Raw genomic sequence first — 24,552 nt, forward strand, 5'->3', positions numbered from 1 at the left:
AATCATCAGATTCACCAAGGTTGAAATGGAGGAAAAAATGCTAAGGGCAGCCAGAGAGAAAGATCAGGTTACCCACAAAGGGAAGCCCATCAGACTAACAGCAGATCTCTCTGCAGAAACCCTATAATCCAGAAGAGAGTGGGGGCCAATATACAACATTCTTAAAGAAAATAATTTTCAACTCAGAATTTCATATCCAGCCAAACCAAACTTCACAAGTGAAGGAGAAATAAAGTCCTTTACAGACAAGCAAATCCTGAGAGGTTTTGTCACCACCAGGCCTGCCATACAAGAGCTCCTGAAGGAAGCACTAAATATGGAAAGGAAAAAACAGTACCAGGCACTGCAAAAATATACCAAATTGTAAAGACCATTGACACTATGAAGAAACTGCATCAACTAATGGGCAAAACAACCAACTAGCATCATAATGACAGGATCAAATTCACACAGAGCAATATTAACCTTAAATGTAAATGGGCTAAATGCCACAATTAAAAGATACAGACTGGCAAATTGGATAAAGAGTCAAGACCCATCAGTGTGCTGTATTCAGGAGACCCATCTCATGTGCAAAGACACACATAGGCTTAAAATAAAGGTATGGAGGAAGATTTACCAAGCAAACGGAAAGCAAAAAAAGCAGGAGTTATAATCCTAGTCTCTGATGAGACAGGCTTTAAACCGACACAGATCAAAAAAGACAAAGAAGGGCATTATATATTGGTAAAGGGATCAATGCAACATGAAGAGCTAACTATCATAAATATATATGCATCCAATACAGGAGCACCCAGATTCATAAAGCAAGTTCTTATAGACCTACAAAGAGACTTAGACTTCCACACTACAATACTGGGAGACTTTAACACCCTACTGTCAATATTAGACAGATCAACAAGACAGAAAATTAACAAAGATATTTAGGACATGAACTCAGCTCTGGATCAAGTGGACCTAATAGACATCTACAGAACTCTCCACCCCAAATCAACAGAATATACATTCTTCTCAGCACCACATTTCACTTATTCTAAAGTTGACCACGTATTGGAAGTAAAACACTCCTCAGCAAACGCAAAATAATGGAAATCATAACAAACATTCCCTCAGACCACAGTGCAATCAAATTAGAACTTAGGATTAAGAAACTCACTCAAAACCACACAGCTACATGGAAACTAAACAATCTGCTCATTAATGACTACTGGGTGAATAATGAAATAAAGGCAGAAATAAATAAGATCTTTGAAACAAAGACACAATGTACCAGAATCTGTGGGACACAGCTAAACTAGTGTTTAGAGGGAAATTTATAGCACTAAATGCCCACAAAGGAAAGCAGGAAAGATATAAAATCGACACCCTAAGGTCACAATTAAAACAACTAGAGAAGTTACAGCAAACAAATTCAAAAGCTAGCAGAAGACAAGAAATAACTAAGATCAAAGCAGAACTGAAGGAGATAAATATATGAAAAACACTTCAAAAAAATCAGTGAATCGAGGAGCTGGTTTTTTGAAAAGATTAACAAAATAGATAGACCACTAGCCAGACTAGTAAGGAAGAAAAGAGAGAAGAATCAAATAGACAAAATAAAAAAATGATAAAGTGGAGATCACCACTGATCCCACAGAAATGCAAATTACTATCAGATAGTACTATAAACACCTCTACACAAATAAACTGGAAAATCTAGAGGAAGTAGATAAATTCCTGGACACATAAACCCTCCAAAGACTAAACCAGGAAGAAGTCGAATCCCTGAATAGATGAATAACGAGTTCTGAAATTGAGGCAGTAATTAATAGCCTACCAACCAAGAAAAGCCCAGGACCACATGGATTCACAGCCAAATTCTACCAGAGGTACAAACAGGAGCTGGTACCATTCGTTCTGAAACTATTCCAAACAACAGAAAAAGAGGGACTCCTCCCTAACTCGTTTTATGAGGCCAGCATCATCCTGATACCAAAACCTGAGAAAGCCACAACAAAAAAAAGAAAATTTCAGGCCAATATCCCTGATGAACATTGATGTGAAAATCACTGATAAAATACTAGCAAACCGAATCCAGTAACACGTCAAAAAGCTTATCCACCACAATCAAGTCGGCTTCATCCCTGGGATGGAAGGCTGGTTCAACATACGCAAATCAATAAGCATAATCCATCACATAAACAGAACCAATGACAAAAACCACATGATTATCTCAACAGATGCAGAAAAGGCCTTCAATAAAATTCAACACCCCTTCATGCCAAAAACTCTCAATAAACTAGGTATTGATGGAATGTATCTCAAAATAATAAGAGCTATTTATGACAAACCCACAGCTAATATCATACTGAATGGGCAAAAGCTGGAAGCTTTCCCTTTGAAAACTGGCACAAGTCAAAGATGCCCTCTCTCACCACTCTTATTCAGCATAGTATTGGAAGTTCTGGCCAGGGCAATCAGGCAAGAGAAAGAAATAAAGCATACTCAAATAGGAGGAGAGGAAGTCAAATTGTCTCTGTTTGCAGATGACATGATTGTCTATTTAGAAAATCCCATCGTCTCAGCCCAAAATCTCCTTAAGCTGATAAGAAATTTCAGTAACATCTCAGGATACAAAATCAATGTGGAAAAATCACAAGCATTCCTATGCACCAATAATAGACAAACAGAAAGCCAGATCATGAGTGAACTCCCATTCACAGTTGCTACAAAGAGAATAAAATACCTACAAACACAACTTACAAGGGGTGTGAAGGACCTCTTCAAGGAGAACTACAAACCACTGCTCAAGGAAATAAGTGAGGACACAAACAAATGGAAAAACATTCTATGCTCATGGACAGGAGGAAGAATCAATATCGTGAAAATGGCCATACTTCCCAAAGTAATTTATAGATTTAATGCTATCCCTGTCAAGCTACCATTTACTTTCTTCACAGAATTAGAAAAAACTACTTTAAATTTCATATGGAACCAAAAAAGAGCCTGTATAGCCAAGACAATCCTATGCAAAAAGAACAAAGCTGAAGGCATCATGCTACCTGACTTCAAACTACACTGCAAGTCTACAGTAACCAAAACAGCATGGTACTGATACTAAAACAAATATATAGACCAATGGAACAGAACAGAGGTCTCAGAAATAACACCACATATCTAAAATCATCTGATCTTTGACAAACCTGATGAAAATAAGCAATGGGGAAACAACTCCCCATTTAATAAATGGTGTTGGGAAAACTGGCTAGCCATATGCAGAAAACTGAAATTGGATTCCTTCTTTATGCCTTATACAAAAATTAACTTTAATCCAGTCTTTAACTGGATTAAAGACTTAAATGTAAGACCTAAAAGAAAAACCTAGGGGAAAACTGAAGCAATACTATTCAGGACATAGGCATGGGCAAAGACTTCATGACTAAAACACAAAAAGCAATGGCAACAAAAGCTAAAATTGACAAATGGAATCTAATGAAATTAAAGAGCTACTGCACAGCAAAAGAAACTATCATCAGAGTGAACAGGCAACCTACAGGATGGGAGAAAATTTTGCAATCTATCCATCTGACATAGGGCTAATATCCAGAATTTACAAGGAACTTAAGCAAATGTATAAGAAAAAACAAACAACCTCATCAAAAAGTGGGTGAAGGATATGAACAGACGCTTCTCAAAAGAAGACATTTATGTGGCCGACAAACATATGAATGAAAGCTCATCATCACTGGTCATCAGAGAAATGCAAATCAAAACCATAATGAGATACCATATCATGCCAGTTGGAATGGCGATCGTTAAAAAGTCAGGGAACAACAGATGCTGGAGAGGATCCGGAGAAATAGGAATGCTTTTACCTGTTGATGGGAGTGTAAATTAGTTCAACCGTTGTGGAAGACAGTGTGGCAATTCCTCAAGGATCTAAAACCAGAAATATCATTTGACCCAGCAATCCCATTACTGGGTATATACCCAAAGGATTATAAATCATTCTACTGTAAAGACACATGCACACGTATGTTTATTGCAGCACTATTCACAATAGCAAAGACATGGAATCAACCCAAATGCCCATCAATGATAGACTGGATTAAGAAAATGTGACACACATACACCATGGGATACTATGCAGCCATAAGAAAGGATGAGTTCTTGTCCTTTGCAGGGACGTGGATGAAGCTGGAAACCATCATTCTCAGCAAACTAACACAGGAACAGAAAGCAAACACTGCATGTTCTCACTCATAGGTGGTAGTTGAACAATGAGAACACATGGACACAGGGAGGGGAACATCACACACCAGGGCCTGTCATGGCAGTGAGGGGCTAGGGGAGGGACAGCATCAGGAGAAATACCTAATGTAGATGACAGGCTGATGGGTGCAGTAAACACCATAGCATGTGTATACTTATGTAACAAACCTGCAGGTTCTGTACATGTATCCCAGAACTTAAAGTATAATTTTAAAAAACTATAAAACTTAAGAGTCTTTTTAACATCTGTCTCTCTCTAAATATGTATACATAGATATACACATGTACATATATGTATTAATAGATCAATCAAAATAGATAGATAGATATAGATATAGAATCAAAAACAAACATGAGGGAAAAACACAAGCAAATGATAAAATGGTAGAGGTAAATTGAACTTGATCAGTAATTACATGCTAATCGTCTACACACTCCAATCAAAAGGCAGAAATTATCAGGATGGGTAAAAGCAAGACCAAACTATATGCAGCCAATAAGAGACAAACCTTAATAAGAAGATACAGATAGGTTGATAATAAATGGATGCAAAAAGATGAGCCATGCAGATGATAAGAGGAAGATCACTGGAATAACTATTAATATCAGATGAAACAAACTTCTACACAATGAGGATCACCAGATACAAAGAGGGAGTTTGCATAATGTTAAATGACACTTTATCAGGAGATTAGAATAATTTATAAAGGTGCATGTGCCTAATAAGAGTCCTCAAAACACGAAGGAAAATTGATAGGACAAAAAATAGAAATAGACAATTTTACAATCAAAGAAAGATGTTAATACTCTTCTCTCAGAAATTGATGGAACACATATGCAAAAAGATTTAAAGTGTATCAATAAGGACAGAGTGATCAACAATCTGACATTACTCTGAATGAGTTCCTGACTCCAGAGGATCTGACCATGGGCCCAATACACAGTGGATGAGCTGGCTGATGATTATAGATTCTTTGTGGGGGACGATTTTATCTTCTCCGTTCAGCACCCAGCAAGTCAAGCCATTGATGAACACCCCCTACAGGGGTCTGAGGCTCACTTTGAGGAGATTGTGGTCCTCGAAGCTCCTGCCTTATGCAGTGGTCTCTTACGCTCAGAGACCCCCTCACCTGAGCAGTCATTACAAGAGGTTGAGGCTTATCAGGTTCCCCAGGCCAAGCCCAGTCTCAGATTCCTTTTGCCTCACTAGATTCTTGTGTTCCCCCTATTTCTTTGCCGCCGAGGACTTCTTACTTACTTGCTAGATAAGCAATGCATCTAAAGAAAGTTTTATAATTGCCCCTACGATTTTAGCTATTTTCAGTGAGAGGGTGGTTCATGAAACAGTCAGCTACCAAGGTAGGAATGGAAGCTATGTTTGAGATATATGGTAAAGTTGGCAAATATTTGTACAGTATGGATCATTACAGAGTTGCTTATGACAACAGAAAGTGGCATAGCCTACAGTGGCTAAGAAATGGAACAGTTAAATATGATGTGGTGCATTCATGTTACTGAGTGTTATAGATGCACAGAGCATGCAGACGGAAGGGGCATAAACATTGATATAACCAGCAGCTTCTGAGAAGGAGCCCTGCACCTCCCTGTATGTTTCCAGCAGTTACTTAAGTGTTCAACATTTGCAGAAGTCATTCCAGTTTCCAGGAACCACAACCCAACATTCCTTTGGAAAACTGCCAAGCTTTCCTGACTTGCAGTAGGTACAAAAGTGCAGTTTTTCTTTTTCACTGCCTCGGATACTTTAAACCACAAGGATGAAGTGACCCGGTCATGACTCCTGCACTGGACCTGAGACTGGCTTTATTAACACAGCTGTCTGAGACAACCTCCAGTTATTTTCACCATGGGGGCTCTACTTTCTGTAATTCTTCCTTAACTTGCTAAGCACCAACTTTCTTTCATTTCTTTTACACCATGAAAATGGACTGGAAAAGCAAGTCACCTCTAAGATTCACTGACATTCCTTTAATTAAGCACACATTGCCCTGTGGACTTTCAAAAAGTGCTGTCTATCCCAAAATGATAGTATAAAGTCACAAAATTAGGAGCAAGATGGAAATCGCGTCTTCTTCCATTCTTCTCACCTCCTTATAAACGTGGAAGATTGAATTTGGGTTGAATCTGTGTCAAAATTCAGAGACTTGGCTGTGGTTAATCTCGCGCTGCTACTGCAAAGGCCGTAATAACAACCAGCTGAGCGAAGAACGAAGTCCAGACTGGAAAACAAACAGATCCTCCCTTGGTGAGATCGTGCTGCTGTGGCCACAGCCCGGTGCCACTACCCGGGTGTCAGGAATGGGATCAGGGTCAAGGAGTGGGTTGTCTCTGAGGGGCCTCCCTGCCCTGCCACCTGGGGACACCCCACATCATACAGGCTGAGTAAGCCTGACATGCTGACAATAAGGGAATCCAAAAAAGTAGAGTACAGTTTGCTCTGTGGCTGTCTCAAAGGACCAAAGTAGCAAAAGAATAAAGTCAGTCAAAGTTTAATATTTTAAAGCCAATATATTTCTTAATAAGAATATGAGTGGAAAACAGAGTGACACAGCCAATACTTCCCCTAAACTGCCATCATTTCTCAACCCAGGAAAAATTTCATCTCAATAACAAATCGATTAGAAATGAATATGAACCACAATGAACCTTCACCCGCAGGTGAACATTTTAATAGATTTCCTGATGGATGAAGTCGAAGTCGGCCCAGGGTGTGCTCAGCCTCTGCAGTCACTGGATACAGGCGAAGGTAGGTGGGACTTCCCTCGAGCACCTCCTGCCGCTTGCCCTGCCCAGAGGCCCCGACTGAGGATGTGGCACCTTGTTCCTTAGGCAGGTGTGACTTGGCTTTTATTGCGATAATAAGAACACAATAAGAACTGTATATTCCTTTACTGAGAGAAAGAGAGAGCGAGAGAAAATCATGGGGTTGACTCTAAGGGAATATCTTATAATGCCCTGCAAACTTTTTAAAATTTATTGAGTTTCTCATCTAAAAAATGTTTTCTGTGTTAGCTTTTGTCAATCAAGAAAAAAGACGAGACAAGTCTCAATCATTTTAGGAGGCTTATTTGCTGAAGTTAAGAATGTGTGCCCGGGGGACAGATCTATGCCTTTCTCCAAAGGTGATTCTGAGGGCTCCAAATTTAAAGGGGAAAGGGTGAGATATTGAGAAGCTCACAATTTTTTGTAAGATGTGGGATAAGGAAAAATAATCATGCCTTTGTCTGGCTCGGTGAGTCTGCATTTTTTTTTTTTTTTTTTTTTTTTGCATAAGACAACATAGACTGATGGGACAGAGGAAAAACCTAGGGAATCTGCATTTTACAGAAGGTAACAGACGAAATGGGGCAGGGGAACAACCAGATATGCGTTTATGTCTGGCGGGCTGGAGGTGAGTGCAGCTGTCAAGAGAAGCTATCAATTTACATTGCCATGGTGAAATCGTCACAGAAACACCTTCGACTAAAGATCTTGGAGCATACTAGGAATTTCCTTGTGGGCAAAATATGGCGGAAGCATGTAGCTTTTCATCAATTAGGAACCAAAAAAGGAGGCAGGTTTGCACCACCCAGTTCCCAGCTTAACTTTGCCCTTTGGCTCAATGAGTTTGGGGTCCCAAGATTTAATTTCCTTTCACACTTTCTAGACCATTGCCCAGACAATCTTTTGACCTGTGGTATCTGGCACAGTGAACCCACCTAATCCAAGAATGAAATGTGAATGAGAGCTGTGGAGTTATGCAACTTGGCTGATCCTGAGATTGTAGATAACAACGATCTTTTCTAATAATGACCTTATGAGGTCAGTGCAGAAATTTATGTCTATAATCCCAGCACTTTGAGAGGCTGAGGTGGGCGAGTGCTTGAGCTCAGGAGTTCGAGACCAGCCTGGACAACATAGCTAAACCTTGTCTCTACGAAAAATTAGCTGGGCATGGTGGTGCGTGCCTGTGGTCCCACCTACTCAGAAGGCTAGGTAGGAGGATTTCTTGAGCCCAGAAAGCTGAGACTGCAGTGAGCTGAGACTGCACCACTCCACTGGAGTCTGGGCAACAGGGCAAGACCCTGTCTTAAAAAAAAATAACCGTATGCATATAACCACCTGCCCCACCCTTATAGCCACACCATGTGAGTGAGACATGGAAGCTGTTTTATGCCTCTGGGAGTCTTCAGTCTTTTGTTCCCTGAACAATGAGGGCAGGATCTGGTTCACCCTCTCTGCCCAACTCCTTAGTCCTGGCTCCTTTCCCTAGGAACAGGCTGGCACAGAGTTCCAACACTCGTCCCAAAATCATATGAGTCAGAACCAGGAACCCAGAACCGAGTTTTAATAGAAGCTGATGTAAGCTTCTATAGCAATGTTGCAACCTGATACCTAAGTCAATAATAAAATATATGTGTTTGCAAGCACCTTCCGTCTTTCTGCATCATCGAAAGGCTTCCAGTGTCCACCACAGGCTCTTCCTTTGTGGGAGTATAACCCTTCCAGTGTCCACAAGGCTGAGTGAGTCCAGTTTATGTCAGTATTGACAGCCCCGGGAAAATAGATGAGTTTGCAGTGTGTGTAAATCGTGGTGTTTGAGTTGGGTGACTGTACAGTTTATCATTTGGAGTGGGCACTGGGGTCCTTCTGAGCATGGCCTAGTGGCCGTTCATAATTCCACAGCATCACAGGCATGAACCAGGACAGGCCCTGGGAAGGGAGGTGGTGTGGCCATGCTAAGAGTAAGCCTACATGTGAACAAAAGCTTGATCTTCGGGTTTCTTCCTTAAACACTGCTCAGATTCCTCTACTACCAGGGTGCCTCTGACTAAATGTCTCACCCAGTCCGGCCCTCCCAGCTGGGGCCCGCAGGATCTGTGTAGGAGCTGTAGTCACAGAGGCAGTTACGAGGAGGGTTCACTGGGTAGACAGACAACGGGCTGGACTGAGAAAGGCCTGAAGTGGTTGGAGACTAAGGCGACCTCCAGCCTAGAATGTATTGACCAGATAGCTGGAGACTAAGGCGACCTCCAGCCTAGAATGTATTGACCAGATAGTGTGGTTTCCTCTTGGACAAGAGCAGTGGGGTTAAGGACGGGGGTCTTGCCATTGTTAGGGGCTCACCTGAATGGCAAGCGGAGAAGAAACAGTGGGGAAGAGGATGAGGTGTAGAAGGAGGCAGAGACCCAAAGCTGAAGGAGCTTCGCAGCAGGTGAAGGCATCTGGGCAGGACACACACCAGAATTTGGCGTCGGTGTGACAGGTGGCAGGCTCAGAAAGACATCTCAGCGAGGTGAGTATGTCTGGGAAGAGGGCGCACAGATGCAGCTGCGCCGTACAGCCAGTCCGGAGGCTGCTTAGGGCCCTGGTCATGCAGCTCCTGGTTTCATGGGGCCTAAAATGTGCACAGCTGACCCATGAACAATGCAAGAGTTGGGGTGCTGACTCCCCACACATTTGAAAATCTGCATGTAACTTTCCACCCCCCAGAAACTTAACTATTCATATCCTACTATTGACCAGAAGCCTTAGGAGGATATAAACGATGGACATGTGTTGCTGTTATGTATATTATATACTGCATTCCAAAACAAAACGTAAGCTACAGTAAAGAACAGGTTATTTAAAAAGTCGTAGAGAGGAGAAAACGTATTCGCTATTCACTAGACGGAGGTGGGACATCATAAAGGTTTCCAACCTCGTGGGTTGAGGAGTGGGAGGAGGAGGAGGAGGGGGAGGGGAGGACAGAGAGGAGAGGGAGTAGCAGAAGGAGAAGGAGCAGGAGCGGGAGGAGGAGGAAACGGAGAGGAGGGGGAGGATAGGGCAGGGGGAGGGGGAGGAGGGGGAGGAGGGGAAGAGAGGGAGTAGGAGAAGGAGAGGGAGGGGAAGGAGGAAGAGGAGGAGGAGAAGGGGAGGATGAAGAGGATAGGGGAGGGGGATTGGGAGGAAGGAGAGGTGAGGAGGGAGAGGAAGAGGAAGGGGAGGGGGAGGAGAAGGAGGAGAGGGAGGAAGAGGAGAGGTGGGGTTGGTCTTGCTGTCTCAGGGGTGGTGAAGGCTGAAGAAAATCCACCTGAAGTTTTACATTTTTTGTTTGTTTGTTTTAGAAAACTGTGAGGTTGGAGCTAAAGAATGGAACACATTGCAAATTGATACTATTGATGACCAAACGTTACACTTTTGTAGTCAGCAATTTTAAAAGTTGAACAGTGTCATGCATTTTTTAAACTTCCTCATGTTTTTAACTAGAAAGGTTTGTGGCCGAAGGTTCCAGTGGTTCCCTGGAGGAACCTCCTAGGTGATGGACATACCTTCCTAAAATGTCATGGATAATTGGATCTTGAGGGAAAACCATGCCTCTGGCAGACACTTGCTCCCTGGCCTGGTGGCCTCCCCTCCTCACTGGGCTCCGGCTGCCTCCTTCTGGTGTGGGCCAACCTGGGTGGGGTGGTTCCATCCTGCACAAAGGCTGCCTTTGGGATCCGAGGCTTTCTCTTCTTGTTCGGAGAACCAGCCCTAGCAAAGCCTGGGTGTAGGAGGATCCTGGCACCTCTGGAAAGGGTGTGGCTCTGCTTTCCTGGGGTCTTTCTCTGACACCAGCTCTTCCTGGGCTCCTGGGAAGACCTTGCAGTGGAGAGAAAGCTGGTTCACCAGGAATTGGGGGAGCCCTGCAGACCCAAGCAGCGGGCTCAGCTCTGACTCCACGTGAGCAATTCTCCCCTCAGCACGAAGCTCGCTGTTGACTTGGCCCATGGACGGAAGCAAGCAGCCTGGAGCCAGCCCCTGTGCCAGCGAGCTCTGTGCCTGGGCGAGGCATGCCTGCCAGGGAAGGTGAGTCATTGCCGTCGCCCAAGCCAGTGGCTGCACAAGGCAGGGGCAGGAAGCGGCAGAAGCCGCTTGGTAGCTGACAACAGAACACATTTACGGGCCTGGGGACTGCTCCTGGGGGTTCCAGAAGCTTTCCTAGGAGGGATGCTCTGCCTGGGCTGGAGGCCTCGCAGCAGCTGGGAGGACAGAACCAGTCAACCTGGGTACACCCGGCCGGAGGGGCTGCCTCCACCAGCCCCAGGCACTTTCCTTTCACCCAATGGCAAGAATTTCCTTTCCAATATCAGTATTCAATACTCAGTGCTGACTAAATAATTACTAAAATTGAGTACTGGGGTCTTGACATGAGGAAAGAAAGTCAGGCCAGTGCCTGGGAACAAGGATGGAGAGTTTTGTGACAGTATCTTAGGGACGTGAAGGGTCACTCTGCTTCTGGCTCAGACAAGCCTGGGGACCCTCGGGTGTGTCATGGTCCCCGCAGAGCCGACTCGCCGTTGTCCTGTGTGTTAGGAAGAGAGTCGCCTGGCCATTGCGCCTACTCTGTCTCTAGCACCAGGTCTGACCCCTGTGCATGGTCTCAGAAGGGCACAGGTACTGACGATGCAAAAACAGCTGGTTGTGAAAATGCCACGGAGCTCACAGTTATCTCCTGAAACTCTTGGAAGGGAAACTATGAGAACCGTAAATGGTAATTATTGTCAGATACCCGTTATCAGTAAGTTAAATGTTATCAGTATTCCATTTGTTATCAGTAAGTTAAATGTTATCAGTATTCCATTTATTTCCGTGTGTTATCTTTATATTCTGTTTTAATGAGTGTAACGAGGCCAGAAGGAGCTTTTTGAACGGCAGGGGCAGGAAGAGGCAGACGCCACTTGGTAGCTGACAACAGGGCTTGTCCTTACAAACTCTTACCTCCTCACCGAATTACAGACATCGGACAAGGCAACGTACACATTTATTTCCCATAAGGCAGCTGGTTCTGAAAACATTTAAATATTTCTCTGGTTACCTAGAAAAGAAACGCATGTTAAATTTGAAAAAGAAAGTTCATAGTGCCGATTTCTTGAGTTTATTGAATCTCCAAGAGTAAGGCTAACGTTAACTGGCCAATGGGTTACTATCCATTTGAATTTTAGCCATTTAAAAGAGAATAGATACATTTTAGGTTTTCTTCACTACAAACTTTAATCGACTAATTTCCTCATTAACCTTTTCCATGGAGGCTAAGACAATTTTAAGGCACTGCGGTTTTTGAATTTCAGATGTGATTTCCTTTCTGACTCAAGAAGGAACCCCTGAAATTTATGCTCCCTGAGCCCCCATATCACTAAGATGGGACCTGGGAGGCACCGGGTGTCCTGCGCGGCTCCGCGGCTTCAGAACCAGAGTCCGAGGTCACATGGCCTGGAGTTGCTGTCGGATCAAAGGGCAGGCTGTTTTCATCACAGTGAACGTTTGCATGGCACCCACAGAACTTCGTTTCTGTGTGTTCTGGAGTCTCGGGGTTCACTGCAGGTGACTGCAGTGCTGAACTCCCCCAATTTCACCTGGAGCCCCCCCTTTCTCAGTTTACAATGCATGCTCTTTTGATTTAAAAAAATGGATTTTTACATGTGCTCTATATTCTAGTCTAAAACATCTCTTTTGCCCGTTCTCTCTTGCTGTGGCAGGCCAGGTCTCATGAATACACGCCTCCATCACCATTGTTTCATTACAGACTGAGTGGTTACGTTAAATATTAAAAGTTGAAAAAGCTAGCGCCTGTATACAAAGGCTGGGATGCAACAGAAGCCGATAAACAGTTTTGGCCAGGCCTTTCCTGGGCCTTAAAACTTGACAAGATAATGAAGGAATTCTTAACAGGACAGATTTGGGATTAAACAACTTTTATTAGGGATCCGAAGAAACTCCCCAGGCCTCCACAGACAAGTGTACTGGGAGCCTGAAGGATCTCCCCAAACCTCCGTGATTTAGCAGTTCTCACCCCAGCATTTAGATGAAGCAAATTTAGTGGCTCCAGAGGAGGGTCTTCAGGACTCAGACGTTAGTTATAGATTAAAAGAAGTTAATCACTTATGTCTTTAGATGAATGCACATTTATACGTAGACATACAGCTTAGAAGGTATATAAGCGCTGGAAAGCTTTGTAATTTTGAGTTTGTCTGGCGATAATTTCTCCCTGTAACTGGTTACTGAACTAAAAACTCTCTTCCTCCCCAGTTCATCTGCAGCTGGTTATTGGGCCGCAACAAATAGCAGGCCGACCCTCCGTTTGGTCCAGGAACAAAGTTGGGCCAGCCAGCCAGGAGAGACCAGGATGGTGCTGTGGTCGGCGACTTGCAACGAGACACTCTTCAGGAGGATCTCAGTAGCTACTAGTGAGATTTTCCCGGGGACCGTCCGGAGGGCGGTCTGGGCAACATGGCACGTGCGTCTCACTACTGGGGAAGAACGGAGATCAGGAGCGGATGCTCTCCAAGGGTGAGTTAACTGGATCATACGCCAGGAGCCTATTGTTTTCCCATCTGGGCTTGTTAAACCATCTCTCCGGCACTGCCAAGGAAGCAATAGGGCTTGCTCATACACCAGCTTTGCATTTTGATTGAGATTAGGTTTTGAGTTGGTTTTGAGTCTGTTTTGCCGGCTACATGCCCTCTTGTGTTGTCCAAAATTTGTCTCCACTGGTTTGCATACCTGCCTTATTCCTTTTCATATCATGTAAACTTAAAAATGGGAGGTATGGGGTCCATTCCTGCTGAAAGTCCTCTGAGAAGAGAAACATATTTTTTTGTTTTAGGAGTTCAATGGTTAAAAGTCAGCTTAAAGGAAGGTTAACATCCAAGATGTGTGTATGTATATTTGCATGTATGCATGTTTGTATTTAAAAGGTCTTCATATTTTTGTTTTTGTTTATTTATCTCCTAGGACCTTGTCATTTTGAGCAAAAGTTTTTCTTCTCAGTTTACCAAATTCCGTTTTCTTCGTTAATAGCTATAACAACAGAAGCTACTCTGCAGTTTTTAAGAAAAAGTGTAATTTAAACACTTAGAAATGTCTTTGGGACCAGGCATGGTGGCTCATGCTTGTAATCTCAACACTTTGGGAGGCCGAGGTGGGTGGATCACCAGGGGCCAGGAGTTTGAGTCCAGCCTGGCCAACCTGGTGAAACCCCATCTCTACTCAAAATATAAAAATTAGCTGGGTGTGGTGGTGGGCCCCTGTAATCCCAGCTACCTGGGAGTCTGAGGCAGGAGAATTGCATGAACCTGGGAGGCAGAGGTTGCAGTGAGCCAAGATCATGCCATTGCACTCCAGCCTGGGTGACAGAGCAAGACTCTGTCTCAAAGAAAAAAAAAATTAAGTGCCCTGTAAAAGCATCACATGGTCTAGCCTCATAATCATTCTCCCTTTTCAAAACCCAGGATTCATTATAGGTTCTGCTCAGAGTTCAAAGATCCAGTTAAAAAATAGTCATTACCTAAGTAAAGTTAGTCTCCTTATGCAGTCCTGTGATAAAATTTCTATACTTTTATGTTTGAGCTGGCCTTCCTCTTTAATCTCCCTCTAGCACCACCCAGACTTTTTCTCTGTGTACCTTGAGATGTAAAATTTTGCCATTTGATTTTTCACCTCAGAGTTGTTTCCTTTAATATGCAGATTTAGGGCTATTTAGTTGACAACTGCCAGAGAAACAAACCAGGTTATCAAGAGTTTGCAAGTCTAAGGTAGGAAAAAGGAGGTCTTATGAATCTATAAAATGTATTTCTATTGGCATGCCTAATACGTCTATGCATTTGTGTCTTGTGTACACCATGTTTCACTACTGAAAATACATAAAAGAGTTCTTATTAATTGGCTCAAAGAAAAATAAAAGTGCTTACATACTTTAACAGAAAAAGGAAAGACTAGTCAAATGCTTTTTTAAGTTTATGTGACTTGAGTAAAAGTAAAATCTTTAATAAATGAGCTAGCTTTAAAAATTATTGGTAAAGTAATATTAGAAGTATCTTAAGAGTTGCCAGCATACTTGCTTGCATTTATTGATCAAGTGATTTCATACTACTAGGAACAAATTGACCTCTTCCACTCCAGGGCTGCATTTGGTGCCCTATAACGACAACCCTTTCTCAGCAGGAAGGAGCCAGACAGATGACGACACCCCATCTCCCTATGATTCTCATGACACATAAATATACAAGCATGGTAGAAATTATGTGCAAATTGACAGTGGGGACTGTGGCAGGCCAGGCCTCACTAACACAGGCCTCCATCACAACTGTTTCAGTACTGAGTGGTTAAATATTTAAAGCTAAAAAAGCCAGTGCCCTTTTACAAAGCCTGGAATGTAAGTAAAGCCCATCAAGAGTTTTGCTTAGGCCTTTCCTGGGCCTTAAAGCATGACAAGTTAATGAAAGAATTCTTAACAGGACAGATTTGGGATTAAACAACTTTTATTGGGGGTCTGAAGAAACTCCTCAGGCCTCCACAAACAAGTGTATTAGGGGCCTGAAGGAACTCCCTAAACCTCTGTGATTTAGCAGCAGACAAGACAAGGGTAATCACCCCAGCACCTGGACCCACTTAGATGAAGTAAATTTACTGAGGCTGCAGAGGAATGTCTTCAGGACTCAGACACTAGTTATAGATTAAAAGAAGTTAATTGCTTATGTCTTTAGATGAATGCACACTTACAGATAGACATAGAGCTTGGTATATAAGCTCTGGAAAACTTCATAATCTTGAGTTGGTCTGGTGATAATTTCTATACCTTCTCCCTGTAACTGGTTACCGAAATAAAAACTCTCTTCCTCCCCAGTTCATCTTCATCTGGTTATTGGGCCATGAGAAGTAGCAGCGCGACCCTCTGTTGGGTCCAGGAACATAGCCGATGTTAATTGGTTTAGCAGAATTATTTTTAAGTTGGTTTTATTAGAAAGTTATCACTAAACTAATGATCAACTATGAAAATATTTTAAAATGTCTATTCAAAATCTACGTTAAAAATTTTAAATGTTCTCCTTCATATTACACAGCTGCTCCTTCTTGGCCCCTCAACACGTGATTCTGAGTTTCAAGCATGGGGCCTCTCACTTCTTGGATACAGTCTGCTACAGGTGTCAAATCTTTCAGTGATTTTGACTGATATCTTTGAAGTAATAAATAACTATTGAATGAAAAGTATTGCTCCTTGTTACTTTTTTTTTTGGTCCCAGAGGTGGAAATCTTTAGGTGCATGCACACACACACATGCACACACATGCATGCACACACATACACACATGTAGACACATGCATAGACACACATGCACACACACAAATGCACACACATGCACACCCACATGGATACAGCATCCTCTTACTTGGGCTTTTTGAAGCCCATCCAGAAGGAAGTCCACTAAACTCTGAGGCGTTCGGGCAGGAGGGGCCCCCATGCCCACCCTGTGGCCATCGCTTGCAGGCACTGGAGTAGCTGCGTGGCCCCAGGGCCCTGACACTTCTTCCAGGTCTGCTTCAACTCCACGTGCCCGCTTCCTATGGTGGGGGCGTTGCCGGGGGAAGTGCTGCCCTGAGCACAGCAGGGGCTCTGGAAGGTGGACCCATCTGTGTGTGGAGGGGATGTTAGAATTCAAATGTAGCATGGCAGACTCGTTCCTTTAGTGATATTGACAGTTGCAGAGGAGAGGTCCCCAGTTTTAACTTTAATTGTATAAATAATGTAGATCCCAAAACCAAAGTGTCTTCTGACCTGGGCAGCCTCTCCTGTCAGGAGGGTGCCGTTTCTTTTATTGTTGGCTGGGAGTGAGTGACCACAGACCTTCCTGGGCACACTGCCCTGAGGCAGGACCTGACCTACCTGGCCATGGTCTGCAGCAGCACATGGGCCTTACTTTCAACAACTACTTCCAGGACCCCATGGAGACCTCATGGGCTTCTGTCTGTTCCCAGACCCCATCAACGCCAACAACCAAGTGGCCTTACAATGATATGCTCTTGCTTTCCTGGGAGTTTTGCCTTTGCAGGGAGGCCTCTGTGGTCTTGGGTAGTCGCAGTCAGTGGCACCTGGAGACAGACGGAATCCCACGAGGCCTCCACAGTGTCCTGGTAGCCGTTGCTGCAAGTGAAAGCCACATGTTGCTGCAGACCCCAGCCAGAGCATGGCTTCCTGCTTGGGTACCTGAGCCTTTGATGGTGATGGGAAGGGAAAGGAGAGAAGGATTTGTGAGGAACAAATGTCCACCTCTGTTGGAAAGGACTTTGGTCCACTAGGGGCCTGAAAGACCAGGGCCATATCTCAAAGCTGCCTGAAGTCCCTGAATTCACCTGAGTTTGTCTGGGAGGTGGGATCCAGCTCCCCTCACTTCAGTGGTTATACACAGCTACTCTCGCCTCTCCTGGACACCCAGGACGGACACGACTGATCCTTCCCACGCCTGTTGACACCATGGTCCCTGACAATGGAGCTGAAGCTGCTGAGTTCCGGGTCCTGCACAGAGACCTTGTGCAGAGGAATCCTGCTTCGGGCTGCTCCCCTGCTGTCCATGAGCATAGCCAACGTCGTCTGGTGGCTCTTTTGCCTTCTCTCACCCATGCGGAGTAACTGGCAGAGGTGAGGGGAAGTGGGTCTGCACTTATCAGCCTCTGGAAAGCTCTCTGGTATCCTGATCTCCTTCCTGACAGAGCTGGTTTGCACTAGCTGAGAGCTGTGGATGTGCTGGAAGAGCCGGACCTCTGCAGAGCCCTTCTCTGAAGAACATGCTGCAGCTGGACCCACCACAGCACTTCCCCCTGACAGTGGAGTGCCACCTGGAGACCCTGCAGAATGCCAGCACTGAACACCCAACCATTGCCGCTCTGTTGCAACTTCGAAGCATCTCTGGTACCTCGGATTTCTCGGGAGCAAATGAGGCCTGAACATAGATCTGATGATGGGCACACCTTGCATTGCCTGCAAGAAGCTCGGGGCAAGTAATCTGGCCTTCACCTCTGGAATATGATCATAAAAATGAGAAATGCATCTGCTGCCAGCCTCCCATGGCTTCATCTTCCCATTCTAGGCAAAGGGGATGATGAAAACTTTTCCAGTTTGGAGCATGGGGTAGGGGATGAGATGGGGAGGGGAGATTCCAGGGACTGACTGCAGATTCTGGTGAAATACAGAAATCCTGCCCTGCCCATCATGGTGGCCGGACCTCACATGGGCAGGACACAAGTGGGTGGTCATGGACATGGTTTCCACAGGGGCAGAGCTTGGCTTCTCTGCGAGGTCATGAAGAGCTCTGGGAGCAAGAGCGGGGAACCACACCAGAAAGCAAGTTCCAGCATCAAGGACACACACACACACACACACACACACACACACACACACACGGCCAAAAGCATACTCAGAGCTCTCCCTAAACCAACTCAACAGAGATGGATACTGACAGCACTGGGGGCAGGCTTGGTTGAGCAAAAGCAAGCAGAGATCTCAGGAGGCTCCTTTAGCTGGCGGCGCCTCCTGTGTGAGCTGCTGGTGGCGTAGAAAACAGCAGCATGAAGTTGGCTCTGAAGGCCGGGGGCTGGGTGGCACACTGTGGAAACAGCCTTTCTACCCAAATAACTGGCTCATCTTCAAGGGATTTCAAGATGACTTCCTTTTAATGAAATATTCTTGTATTTCATAGTATTCTACTCACTTTTCTTCACATTAAACTATTCAATGATTGTGATATTCCATTTGAGAGAAGATTCCAAGTGAATTATGAGATTGATTCCACATGATGTGTATCTTCTAAACCAACACTATGTGCTCCAGTTGAAGAAATATTCAAATAAGATTGAGAGCACATGCTAGTTTTTCTTTTATCATGATTTATGCAGCAAATGTTTTTAAAAAATCATCTTTGGGGATTTAGAAAACATTCAGTAGAATTCTATTTTTCCAGTAAAATTTGGAGTAATTCTTTTGTGTCATTGAAGAATTTTGGGTGAATACAATTTCATGTGTTTCTAGGATGTATAAACCCCTTCCTTATACTCAAAGGAATTATATAGTGCTAGAATTCCTTGATTAAAGCAACATTTTATTTCTCATTCTTTTTTAGTTTCATAAGGTAGGTTTATGTCTAAAAGATCATGCTACGAATGGTGACTGAGTCCAGTCACACCCGTCTCTCTCCAGTGTCATCGAGCATGCCTTTCATCTCCCTCCTTCTCACCAGAACCTTCCAAGGACCATGAGATAACCTTGGGGGTTGGAGCCCACGTTTTTGCCTTGGTGTGGTCTGGAGCTGGGAGATCCATTAACCCCTGCGGAAATCCAACCATGGCCAGTGGCTCATTGATGGCCTGCTCTCAAACGTCATCAGTCCACAGACACATGGAATACTCGTCTACCCTCATGAAGAAGGCAGAGTGGCCCTTTCCCGTCTCCGTCTCTATGTGTAGTATTCAGAACACAGTTTAAATGCCTTTCAGCTTTCTAATACCCAGTCATCCTGCACCACCTTATTTCTGCAGGTTGTCTGGAGGCAGCTGCTGAAAGGAGCCCAGGTGCCCCCAGACCATGCACACAGCTGTGTGCTCAGGTCAAATCACTGCTGGGGCCGTGTTCTGACTTCCCCAAGAGCTCTGCCCTGCCACTCTGCAGTGTGCCGTGGAAAGAGGGAAGAGGGAATGTGATACCATCTACTCTTCTTGTTCCGTGCACATGATATCTATTTGAAATCATGACATTGTAGGATTCAGGTGCCATCTGTACACACTATTTGTCTCTTGTAAGAAATTATACTCTGGTTTGGCCTCATGTACTTTGATTTTTGTGATCAAACTAGATGATGAAAGTTACATATAAAACCAGACATAAAGACAAGAGTCCAAGATATTCGCAGATAGCCTAAACAGACACCAATAAATGCAGTATTTATATGTATTCAGAAAAACAAACTATAGTAACCATATGCATAAAGAATTCAGTCAAATATGTTGTTGATATTTTCACTTCCTGCCTATATGGCTCTGTGTGTGATGTCTATGTTTCTTCCAGGACATGACTTAAGGAGACCACCCAAATTTGGCATCTTTTCCCTCTTTTTCAAAGTAGATTTGGGATTAATTATAGTCACAGTCATCATTTGTAGACAATTTAATTTTAAAGTGCATTTTATGTGTCTATACAATATTATATGTATAATAGGACAGACTCAGAACCTAACTGCTTGGGTTCAAATCTGAGCCTGACTTCTTACTTGCTGCGTGACTGTGGGCAACTCTGTTTACTTCTCTTCTTCAATTTGCTCACCCGTAAAGTAAGGAGAATAAGAGCAGCAGCCTATCAGGTAGTCAAGGGATTAAAATGAGTTACTATGTATAAAGAATTTAAAATGATGCCACAGAAGTCTCTGAAATTACACACACTGTCTCATTTAATTGTCTTTCCAGCATGTTAAGTAATGTTATTTCTCTCCATTTTGAGAGGTGAAAGGACTCGTCCAAAATGATACAGTGACTTTACTCTCCCAGCCCTAAACCCTCTCTGGTGTTTTTAACCTGAGGAGACTTGTGGAAGAGCCTGTTCTCAGAGAGTGTTTCTGTGTACCTAGACAGAGTGTTTTAAGCGGCCGTGATCACATTCACTATCATCACCACCATCCTCATCATCAACAGACCTGCGCTCATTGCTTTACTATTCATATCAGTGGTACAGTAGCTTTAAAATGAGCCCGGTACGTAATTCCCTCAGTCTCTCACTGTGTTTGTTAAATGCAGGCACCTTCTGGGGATAACGGCAGGGGCAGTGTCTTCCTCACCTCCGGGGCTTCATGCTTCCTGTGTCTGCAGTCTACTTCTTCAAACAGTTTTATCGAATCCATTTCACCCGTGCCCTAGTGTGTTCCAAGGACTCCAGAACAACACCTTGCCCCACCTATTCTCCCAAGAGGACTGCTTTGCTGGGAATCAACACTGTGAAAATGGCCACATTTGCCCAAAGCAGTCCACAGATTCGACACAATCCCTATCAAAACAACAACATCGTTTTTCACAGAATTAAGAAAAACAATCCTAAAATTCCCATGTAACTAAAAAAAAGAGCCTGAATAACTAAGGCAACCCTCAGAAAAATGCTGAAAAGCATCTCATTACCTGGTCTCAAGTCATACTACAAAGCTATGGTAACCCAAACAGCATGGCATTGGTATGAAAACAGACACATAGATCAGTGGAACAGAATAGAGAATCAGCCTCCCATGGCTTCATCTTCCCATTCTAGGCAAAGGGGATACTGCAGCATATCTACAGCCAACTGATCTTTGACAAAGTCAACAAAAATATGCACTGAGGAAAGGACTCCCTTTTTGATAAATAGTGCTGGGAAAATCGGATTGTCATGAGCAGAAGAATTTAATTGCATCCCCATCTCTCTCCATATCAAAAATCAACTCAAGATGGATTAAAGATTTAAATCTCAAGACCTGAAACTATTAAAATACTAGGAGAAACCCTAGAGGAAACTTTTCTGGACACTGGTCTAGGCAAACAATTCATGACAAAAACCTCAAAAGTAAATGCAACAAAACCAAAAACAGACAAACGGCACTTAATTAAACTAAAACTCTTCTGCACATCAAAAGAAACAATTTAACAGAGTCTACAGGCAACCTGCAGAATGGGAGAAAATATTTGCGAACTATGCATCCAACAGGGGATGAATATCTAGAATTTACTAGGAACTGAAACAACTCAACAACAACAACAAAAACTAACCCCAGTAAAAACTGGGCAAAGGACATGACAATATATTTTTCAAAAGAAGACATACAAAAGACCAGCAAACATATGAAAAAATGTTCAAATCGCTACTCACCAGAGAAATGCAAATTAAAACCTCAATGAGATACCATCTTACATCAGTCAGAGCGGCTATTATTATAAAGACAAAAAACAACAGATGCTGGCAAGGAAGTGGAGAAAAGGGAACTCACGCATTATTGGTGAAAATGTAAATGAGTACAACCTCTATGGAAAACAGTATGGAGATTTCTCAAAGAACTAATGATAGACCAAGCACTGAGGCCAGCAGTTCCACCACTGGGTATCTATTTACCCAAAGGAAAACAAATTATTACATCAAAAAGATACCTGCACTTGTAAATTTTTTGCAGCACTATTCACAACAGCAAAGATACGGAATCAATCTAAGTGTCTATCAACAGACGACTGGATAAAGAAAATGGGATCTATATATATACACACAATTGTATCACATTACAATGTGATAAAATTCCATACATACAATGGAATACAATTTGGCCATAAAAAAGAATAACATTGTGTCTTATGCAGCAACATGGATGGAACTGGAGGCCATTATCCTTTTTTTTTTTTTTTTTTTTGAGATGGAGTCTCGCTCTGTCGCCCAGGCTGGAGTGCAGTGGCCGGATCTCAGCTCACTGCAAGCTCCGCCTCCCGGGTTCACGCCATTCTCCTGCCTCAGCCTCCCGAGTAGCTGGGACTACAGGCGCTGCCACCTCGCCCGGCTAGTTTTTTGTATTTTTTAGTAGAGACGGGGTTTCACCGTGTTATCCAGGATGGTCTTGATCTCCTGACCTCGTGATCCGCCCGTCTCGGCCTCCCAAAGTGCTGGGATTACAGGCTTGAGCCACCGCGCCCGGCCTGAGGCCATTCTCTTAAGTGAAATAACACAGAAACAGAAAGTAAAATACTGTGTGTTCTCATTTATAAGTGGGAGCTAAATAATGCGTAAATGTGAGAGTGTGGGACGATAGACAGTGGAGACCTAGAAGGGTGGGAGGGGGTGAGGGATGAGGAATTATTCAACGGGTGCAACATACATTATTTAGGTGATGGATACACTAAAATACCAAACTTCACTACTGCACAATATATCCATGGAACGGAACTGCAGCTGTACTCCTTAAATTTTTTAAAATACATAGAAATGCTTGACATTATTATACAAGTAAATGGAATAGAAATAGAAACAGAAAATAAATGTTTCAAGTGTTTTACACCCTGAGATTTTGGACTTACCACATTTAACAACTGCAGAACATTTCTCAAAATATCTGCAGATGACACAGTTTTGCGTCAATAACGTAATCGGCAAAAACCATCACAAACAGCGATTCATTAACCATCACAAACACATCTTCAGAGAAGAGTGTTGGAAAGAGTAATTATTGTAATTTTTCTGTAAATTATAATCCCATCTGATACCACTTTCTTCCCCGGAAACATTACTCAGTGCGAAGTGCCAGCCGAATCCTCAATAGCACGTACATTTTTCCCTTGTAAACGGTGACCCTCAAAAGGTCGTGTCCGGATGTCCACATCTTTGCATTTCTGTGTGGCTCAGTTTGTTTGTTGATAGAGTTTAAAGGCACACGTGTCTGTGTTTTTATATTGTTTCATACTCACAGCAGTGCATTGAACAAAACAGGACTGATGCTGCTGTTGTTTTCCAGGAGAAGGGGCTGTGGAGGCTGACTCACTGGTGAGCGACTGGCCGGGCAGAGCCAGTGCTGGTGCTTGGGCAGAAGCTCCCTCACTCTGCACAGAGCAGGCTCCCCATCTTGCTACTACGTTACTTCGTTCCTCGGAATTTTAAACAACTATTTTTCACCTTTTCAATTCAAGGCCTCTACCTTTTTTTCCGGCTATTTTGAGAGGGAATTCACATCACATACAATTAACAATGTTAAGGTGAACAGTTCAGTGGCTTTTCGTACATTGACAATGTTGTGCAACCATTGCCACTGTCTAGTTCCGAAACATTTTCATCACCCCAAAGGGAAATCCCATACCTGTTAAGCAGTCCCTCCAAAACCACTGATCTACTTTCCGTCTGTGGATTTGCCTATTCTGGACGTTTCACACACATGGAATCATGTAATAGACGTCCTTTCGTGTCTGGATGCACAGTGCTTTCAGGTTTTATCCATGCTCTAGCACGTGTCAGAATGTCACTCCTTTTCATGGCTGAATAATATTCCATTGTGGGGATATGCCACAGTGTGTCTGCCCATTCATCTGCTGGGGGGTATTTGAGCTGTTTCTACCTCCTGATTGTGAAAGGTGCTGCTGTGAACATGCATGTCCATTGTTTGACCTGCAACATTTTTGAAAACTTACCAAAAGGAAACTGTATCTCTGTAATCAACATTTAGTAAACAAGAAATTATTAGGCATGTCATGTGAGAAACAGCGTAGTTGGTTATATAAATGATGTTTTGGGCTTTGATGTTCATTATTAAACATCAATAGTTATAATTCCCCTGAGATCATTAAACTGCACTTGCTTTTCTAAATCTTGTGGTTATTGTGGAGAACGATATTTATGGTTGAACATTTTACAAGTATTAAACATGTAAACATTCCACTGTGAATATTTCATCTAATGCCAGAAAAGTTATTATCGGTTCTGAATGTCTGCAGAGGCTTAGGACATACGTAATAATGCTCAACTTTTATGGA

Source organism: Chlorocebus sabaeus, chromosome 13 (genome assembly GCF_047675955.1).
Source record: "Chlorocebus sabaeus isolate Y175 chromosome 13, mChlSab1.0.hap1, whole genome shotgun sequence".
Classification (NCBI taxonomy): domain Eukaryota; kingdom Metazoa; phylum Chordata; class Mammalia; order Primates; family Cercopithecidae; genus Chlorocebus; species Chlorocebus sabaeus.